At 37.9% G+C, this 8,445-nt stretch overlaps 1 protein-coding gene across 4 annotated transcripts in view; it reads right to left on the bottom strand.

The window, feature by feature from the left end:
* The window catches only part of LOC123757258 (uncharacterized), a 97,057-nt gene extending 89,204 nt beyond the window's left edge, over positions 1–7,853 (bottom strand). For 3 of the 4 annotated variants that reach the window (XR_011229382.1, XM_069329384.1, XM_045740795.2), the window contains exon 1: positions 7,745–7,853. The gene's annotated coding sequence lies outside the window, so the exon portion shown is untranslated. Of the gene's footprint in view, positions 1–7,282; positions 7,399–7,744 lie in introns of those variants that run through there. The other variant, XM_045740785.2, reaches the window with a different exon arrangement.
* Between the last annotated feature and the right edge of the window lie 592 nt (positions 7,854–8,445).

Here is an 8,445-nt window from a genome sequence, read left to right on the forward strand (position 1 = left end):
GGTCGGCCGAGCGGACAGCACGCTGGGCTTGTGATCCTGTGGTCCCAGGTTCGATCCCGGGCACCGGCGAGAAACATTGGGCAGAGTTTCTTTCACCCTATGCCCCTGTTACCTAGCAGTAAAATAGGTACCTGGGTGTTAGTCAGCTGTCACGGGCTGCTTCCTGGGGGTGGAGGCCTGGTCGAGGACCGGGCCGCGGGGACTAAAAAAAAAAAAAAACCCCGAAATCATCTCAAGATAACCAAGATAATGTGAAATATGAGAGGTGATGAGCCCTGCCTGATGGGATCATTTACTATCACCAAATGCCCCTGTTCACCTAGTAGTAAGGGTGTACCTTAGCTATACATACCCATTTCTAATTTATTTAGTTTGGTTTTATTTTTAAATTAAATCGGGGTGAGATAAAATAAAAATATGCTGCACAAATGATGTTAGGTAAGAAGGGTAAAAATGTCAAAAACTTTATTCATTGAATACTTAAAGCTATAATTATGACTATATGGACTATTAAAAAAGAAAGAGGCAGGTAGGGGTCCAAGACCTCTTCCTGTTACACAACTTGGGTGTGGAACAAGTAATTATCAAAAGAAGGCACCATGCCGGGAAGGCTATATAGCAGTAAGGCAGTGAGGTGAGGCAGCTACTTATTTGAGAAATGCTTATTTTATTTACCTTATAAGCTGAGGCAGCTTATTTTATTTGAGGAATACTCAGCTGATTCCTCTACATTTAGCATGGAACAAATTTGTGTCCAAGACCTCTTCCTGTTACTCAATTTGGCTGTGTGTAACCAAATTAGAAGTGCTCTACAAATCAAGGGACCCAGAATGTGGAATGACCTCCCAAATCATGTCAAAGCTATACCTTTCTCAACCAGTTTAAGAGTAAAACCAAGTACTGTACTACCTAATTAACTCCATGTAACCTACCTTACCCCCTAAATGTCAACCCATGTCTTGCTATTTTTTAAACAATGCTGTTCACCAACGTGTACAATTGCTGATTTGTGCTATGTTACTCCCCGTTTTTTATTTTTTATTCCTTCTTTCAACACAATTTATACCTAATCCCAATTACTATTAAGTTTTAGTCTAAGTGTTTTTCCCCCCACACCTTGCCTGAAATGCTATGAGTATTAGTGGCTTTAGGTATTGTATGTACTAGCTGTCTATAAATCCAACATTATGTTTGTAAATCAACTGTACAGTGGCACCTCGACATACGATTGCCCCCCCCTACTTACGATAATTTCGAGTTACGATGTAAATTTCATCGAAAAATGCGACTCAACATCCGATGGTGTCGTCGACTTCCGATATTTGTTGGTGCACGTTCGAGTCGACCGAGCGCGTGGTTCCCAGTCACGTGGCCGACCTGCCTCAGTTTACTATAGCTGCCCGCTTAGTGACGATCGCGCCTATAAGAAATTCCGCTTTTGTGGTGATTTTTTGCATTTTGAACATTAAAGTAATTATTATATATCATGCCATGAGTCCCAGGAAAGTCAGTGGTAAGGCTCAACATATGAAAACCCATGTAAGGAGCAGAAAAAAGAGTACAGAATGTCTCTTCCTCAACAATTAAGAAAATGTGTGCAGTATGGGAAGAATTGCAAACCTTTGCTGAAACGACTAACCCAAATCAAGCTGCAGTAGGTCGTTGCCTTAACCTATTCAATGACACTGATGCATCATTACAGACAAATGTTAAAACAAAGGAAAAAACAAATGTCTCTTGACAAATTTGTAGTGAGACAAACAAGCACTGAACCACAACCAGGTCCTAGTGGTATTCAGGCAAAACGTAGGAGAGAGAGTACCCCAGAGAAAACATCACTGCCTGATGTGATAATGGAAGGGGACTCCCCTTCCAAACAGGAACAACTCTCTTCCTCCCCCCTCATCACCATATGCCATCAAGAGCCCTCCATAAAGGTAAGATCAACTTTGGTACTGTATTGTAGTTAGAAAAAACATTGTATTCAGTATAAAATGTATTTGTATGTTAATATTTTTGAGGGTGGGGAACGGATTAATTCAATTCCCTTTATTTCTTATGGGAAAAATCGCTTCGACTTACGATCCGTCTCTGGGTTAGATTAGATTAGCATCGCAAGTCGAGGCCCCATTGTATGTACTTTTCCTGAATAAAATTTATTTATTATTATTTATTTATTAATCAGTAAGTATTAAAAGAAAGCACCAAGCTGGGAAGCCTATGTAGCACCATTGTGTGTAACAATAAACCAAATATTTTTAACAAATAATGCACGTGTATGGTAAAACAAATCCTCTCAGCTGTAAAAATAATGATGCAGTTATTTAAAAAAAAAAATAATGAAAGAAATATTACTGGTTTATTTTTATCCTATCTTTTTGTACTGTACAGTATATCCAAGGAAGTGAAAAATTGAGACATAATGCACAATTTAATGAATGATTAAAAAATGATTAGCATGGATAAGCAGTTCAAAAGAAATATGACTATTACATATCAACATGAGATCTTAATGATCCATGGTTAACATGATTTAATAAGGATAATACAGTACTTGTAATAATACAAACTATAATTTAAAATCTTTATTACTGATTTTTTTTTATTAAGAAGATTAGGTACACACAGCAATGTGCTTCTACCCTATTCTATATGGAATATTACACAGAGTAAATAAAAAACTAGCTATAAGTTTATCTAATACTCCCATCTCACAGGATGGTTAGACATACATGGAATCAAGGTACAAAATACCAGCCTCAATACAAAAAACAAATCAACTCTGACTAAAAAACTCTTCACGATTTTCACAAGAGGTAAGCACTGAATCATGGAAACATTATATTATTACTCTTACCAGTTTCTACAAGACTCCTCTCAAACAATGTATTTTTTAACATGTTTAGGTATACACAGCAATATGCTGCTTCTTGTTATCTTGAGGTTATCTTGAGATGATTTCGGGGCTTTTTAGTGTCCCCGCGGCCCGGTCCTCGACCAGGCCTCCACCCCCAGGAAGCAGCCCGTGACAGCTGACTAACACCCAGGTACCTATTTTACTGCTAGGTAACAGGGGCATAGGGTGAAAGAAACTCTGCCCATTGTTTCTAGCCGGCGCCCGGGATCGAACCCGGGACCACAGGATCACAAGTCCAGTGTGCTGTCCGCTAGGCCGACTGGCTCCCTCTCTCGGCCTCTGCTTCCCTATTCTGTATGAAGGACCACACAGTGTTGATCAAAAACCAGCTACAAGCTCATCCAACATCCTCAGCTCACAGGATGGCCAGTCATACATGGAATCAGGAGAGAACAAAATACTTAAGGCTGATCTATTAGCCTCCACTGGCAAAATCTGCCGGCTTTCTGTCCTCTTCGAGGCCACTAGATAGTTAGTGGCCCTTGGGTAAATTCAGTAAGTATATGCAATAATTGTCAGCGCATGTTCCGAGCAACAAGGACAGCTACACAGCATCTCTTAGAATTACGTAGGTAAACAACAAATGTGACATATTTGTTTACTACAATATTGGTGCTGGCTGTAGAAGTTGAAAAAACATAGTTTTACTTCGAAATATACTAATTTTATAAGAAAATTCGACGTAAATAGGAGGCATTAGAGCTCCGATAAGCCAGCGCTAAATCTTCAATATGACGAATGTTGCCTGCTCTCTGATTGGCCATACGAAACACAGTAGTGACCTATCGGCACGCAGGTGAACCCACAAATATCTTCCTAAGTGGACCTACGTGAATGGCACCTAAGCATCTTCTTAGGGCATACTTAGGAACCTTCGTAGCAAACCTACTTACGAAGAAATACATGGAGCTTCGTGAATCTAGATCCAGGTTCCTGAGCCTACTGGGTTCTATCATATCTAAATTTGAAACTGTGTATGGAGTCAGCCTCCACCACATCACTGCCTAGTGCAATCCATTTATTAACCACTGACACTGAAAAAATTCTTTCTAACGTCTGTGGCTCATCTGGGTACATGTCTCCATCTCATGTTGGCCTCTGAATGCATGATAGAGCTGATGAGTTGGCCACAGAAGTTGCCTTTTAAAGGTGACATTGAGTGTAACCTTGGATTGTCAATGAGCAATCTGAGAGCAGTAGTACACAAAGAGCTTCAACAAAATCTTGTAGATCTGAGGCAAAGTGAAATCGACACCAGTAATTCCATCTATCATATCATCATGCAAGAGGAGCCACACATCTATGGTTCATCCAATAAAATTAGCAGACTTCTAGATGTTACTACTGCTCGGCTTAGACTCGGTTACAAGTATCTCTGGGAATTCTCATTATCTGCCGATGTAGACCTGACCAAATGTAAACTGTCAACAAAATTATTCGCACACCCTCCGTCACTATGTAATGGAGTGCGAAAAGATACATGAATTTAGAGACAACTCTATAACCAATGTTCCAACGATGTGTAAATATTTCATTCAAAATTTTCTTCTACCAGAGATTTTAGCCAAATATCCCCAGTTTGCTAACTGTAGGTAGTAACCAAGTGATTGTAACTTATATATTTAAAACTCTGAACTGTAATGTCAATCATGACCTTAAAAGCTTTTTAGAAGGTTGTAACAGAACCCATGGGCACCACACCAGAAACAAATACCTATTTGATATCCCAAGAGTACAACTAAATCAAACTAGAAATGCTCTACAAATCAAAGAACCCATAATGTGGAATGACCTTCCCAATCATGTCACAGGCTGTACCTTTCTCAACCAGTTTAAGATAAAAACTAAAAACTACCTAATAAACTCCATGTAACCTACCTTAATACCCCTAAATATCAACCCATGTCTTACTATTGTAATCAATACTGTTTGTTGACCAACTTGTTTAATTGCTATTCTCTGCCTTGTTCCCCCTTTTATGTTTTTAAACACAAACTTAATAGTAATTGAGCTTAAAATTTAAATTATCTAAGCGTTTTTATTCTTTCCCCCTCACCTTGCCCGAAACGTTATGTGCTACTAGTAGCTTTAGGTATTGTATGTACTATATCTTTAAACCCAACATTATGTATGTAATTCAATGTGTATACTGTACCTTTACCTGAATAAAAAATTTAATCCAATCTAATCTATCCACCGCTGCCCACTGAATGGCCCCCTCCCCCCCATGTGCAGGACAAACATATCAATTGTGACACTAGCTCTCCACATGTCAGTTGCTTAATTCAGAAACTGTACTTGTGGTCGATCTCGAACCCATTGATAATGTGACGTCTTGTACTGAATTTTGTAACTAGCTTATCAAGATTGTAACTTGCTTAGCTAAATTAAATATGGGGTTCAGTCCCTGAGCCCATCATGTGCCTCTGTAACCCTTTCCACTACTACCCACAAAATGGGTATGGGGTGCATAATAAATGAACTAAACTCACATATGGCATGCTTATTTTTAATAAAAAGTAAAACATTAATGTTTATCAGCGCATCTCTGTGAATTACATATTTTATCAGTATTGTGCAGCCTGTGTTCCCCGCCTGGCTGGTCACTGATGCCAATAGGTAGTTTTCTTGTGTCCGGACACCGGCGATGGGGTGGTATTATTTATTTAACGTAACGTATATATTCCTTGAAATTTTGTCACATTAACGTCTACACATGTCTTTCTTCTGACTTAGATTTTTAAGGTTAATTAGCATATATGCAAATTAATTACACAATTTATTAGCTGGAGTGCAGAGCTTCACATACTCAGAGCTAGCCATCAAGTAACTATCAAAATGCATATATCTTTGCTTTCACTTCAGTTATATTTATGACAAAGGATTTAAAATGTAGCCTATATTTCTACCTTTCTGATGACAAACTTTCGTTTATTACAGTATCTACATAAAATTAACACTGATCTTCATTAGGTTGTAGTTCCATCAATAGTGAGAGCGTCGGCCAAAAAACCTTCTTTAAAATATAAATATCTTTCCTCTCTCAATAAGATCTAATCTCTATGACTTTTTGATAACTTGTATAATTTATACAGTTATAAGCTTCATTTGTGAATCTCTATTAAACGATAGATCAGAAAGGATGTAGGGTTCGGTGTTCCATGTGCGAAGAGACATGGGAGATTATACATAAGTACAGTAAATGGTAGTTTAAATAGCGAACGCACACTAACGAATAACGATTAGTATATATAGACCAACACTATTGTTCTATGAAGTCTAACTTCCAGACATGTACAGTATTTTTCAATAAATCTTAAATGTTTTCTGGCTAGTTAGGTTAGATATTATTAGAAATACACATTCTACTTGTTAATATCAAATTAAATTTGCAATAATTTGATGAGAGAAGTGAGACGACTGGATCACTGTATATAGAAGGTTGATATGCCAACACTTTCCAGGCAGCAACATATCTTGGATAAGTCGCTCCACAACATTGACACTTGGACCGTCTACTTCCTTTGAGGCCACATATTTACCTATTTCATAATGAAATTATATTACTTCATCGTAAATATGTTTTCTCATGTTCTGCATTCAGCACCAACATTATAGTGAGTAAATATACCATATTTCTTCATTACTTAAGTAATGTTAGGAGGCTTTGAGTAGCTTTGGGTCATTAGGTGGACAGAATCTCCAATAGATGGGGCGAGAGTAGAGTCTTGACTTAATTTAAAATTGATGTATCTTTGTCCTCCAACAAGATATATTTCCTTCGGTACACTCACAATAACGTTTAAATCTCGATCTTTCTGAAGGTATATAATATTTTAGCCTTTATTAGCGTATCTAGGCTTCATGACCAACAAGCTACTGAACGCCACAATAAAAACATACGTATCTTCACTTGAGCTTTATATGGTAAAGCATTTAAAATGAAGCATATATTTCTGTCTTTCTTAAGACATATAAAACATGTGTTTATTAACAAATTTAAGTGAAATAAGCATTGATCTGAGAGAGTTGCTCTGTCGATCAGTCTGTGCAGGGTCGGAGCTCGGCGATTATTAAAACACATGTATCTTCTTTAGAACTTCATATATGTCTATGGTAAAGTATTTAAAATGGTCCACAATACAAAAAAAATCACAAGGGCCGTGATGAGGGTTTGAACTTCAAAGTTCGAACTCTCATCACGGCCCTAGAGGATTTGTTCATTTAATTATTATGTTAATGTGAGGTCACTAGTAAGACAGTGTGACGTACTGGTCGTGGACCAACTACCAAGCCAAGAAATAATCTTTATTGACACACTAATGAGTATATGAGATTGGTAGGAACATAACGTGTGCAGTTTACCTTCAATAACAGTATACAGGGAGAGCAAGGTGTGAGATTGGTAGGAACATAACGTGTGCAGTTTACCTTCAATAACAGTATACAGGGAGAGCAAGGTGTGCGATTGGTAGGAACATAACGTGTGCAGTTTACCTTCAATAACAGTATACAGGGAGAGCAAGGTGTGAGATTGGTAGGAACATAACTTGTGCAGTTTACCTTCAATAACAGTATACAGGGAGAGCAAGGTGTGAGATTGGTAGGAACATAACGTGTGCAGTTTACCTTCAATAACAGTATACAGGGAGAGCAAGGTGTGCGATTGGTAGGAACATAACGTGTGCAGTTTACCTTCAATAACAGTATACAGGGAGAGCAAGGTGTGAGATTGGTAGGAACATAACGTGTGCAGTTTACCTTCAATAACAGTATACAGGGAGAGCAAGGTGTGAGATTGGTAGGAACATAACGTCTGCAGTTTACCTTCAATAACAGTATACAGGGAGAGCAAGGTGTGAGGCAGCTGCCCTTACACCTGCTCACCCTCGCGCAGCTCACTACAAACTGCCGCCATAGTACTCCTCGCGTTCACTCCACCTGAACAATTTCAGTTCCATCTCGGAATCATTTAAACCATTAATGAAATACTTGATTTAAGTACGCAGTGTACGCGATAATTAAATTTACACAGACTAATATTACTACGAACACGATTTTCAATAATGGTGGAGATACTTTTGTTGAACTCGAACGTTAGAAATCATACTAAGGTCGCATTGAAGTATTTCAATCAAATCAAATCAAATATTTATTCAGGTAAAGTACATACATACAAGGTGAGATACAAAACGTTGATGGATTTATAGATAGAGCTAGTACATATAATGCCTAAAGCCACTATTACGCAAACCGTTTCGGGCAGGAAAAACAGACTAAAACTTAAGACTAATTGAGATAAAGTATAAATTGTGCTGAGAAAATAAAAAAAAAATAAAAGGGGGAGGGAACATGGCAGAAAAAATAGTAAAAATACAATTTGGTCAACAAACAGCATTGTTTAAAATAGTAGACATGGGTTGACATTTTAGGGGTGAGGTAATTGAAATTGAAATTGAAATTGAAATACGTTTATTGAGGTAAAATACACACAAAGGGATGAGGTAGCTCAAGCTATTCTCACCCCA

This window comes from Procambarus clarkii, chromosome 22 (assembly GCF_040958095.1).
Source record: "Procambarus clarkii isolate CNS0578487 chromosome 22, FALCON_Pclarkii_2.0, whole genome shotgun sequence".
NCBI lineage: Eukaryota > Metazoa > Arthropoda > Malacostraca > Decapoda > Cambaridae > Procambarus > Procambarus clarkii.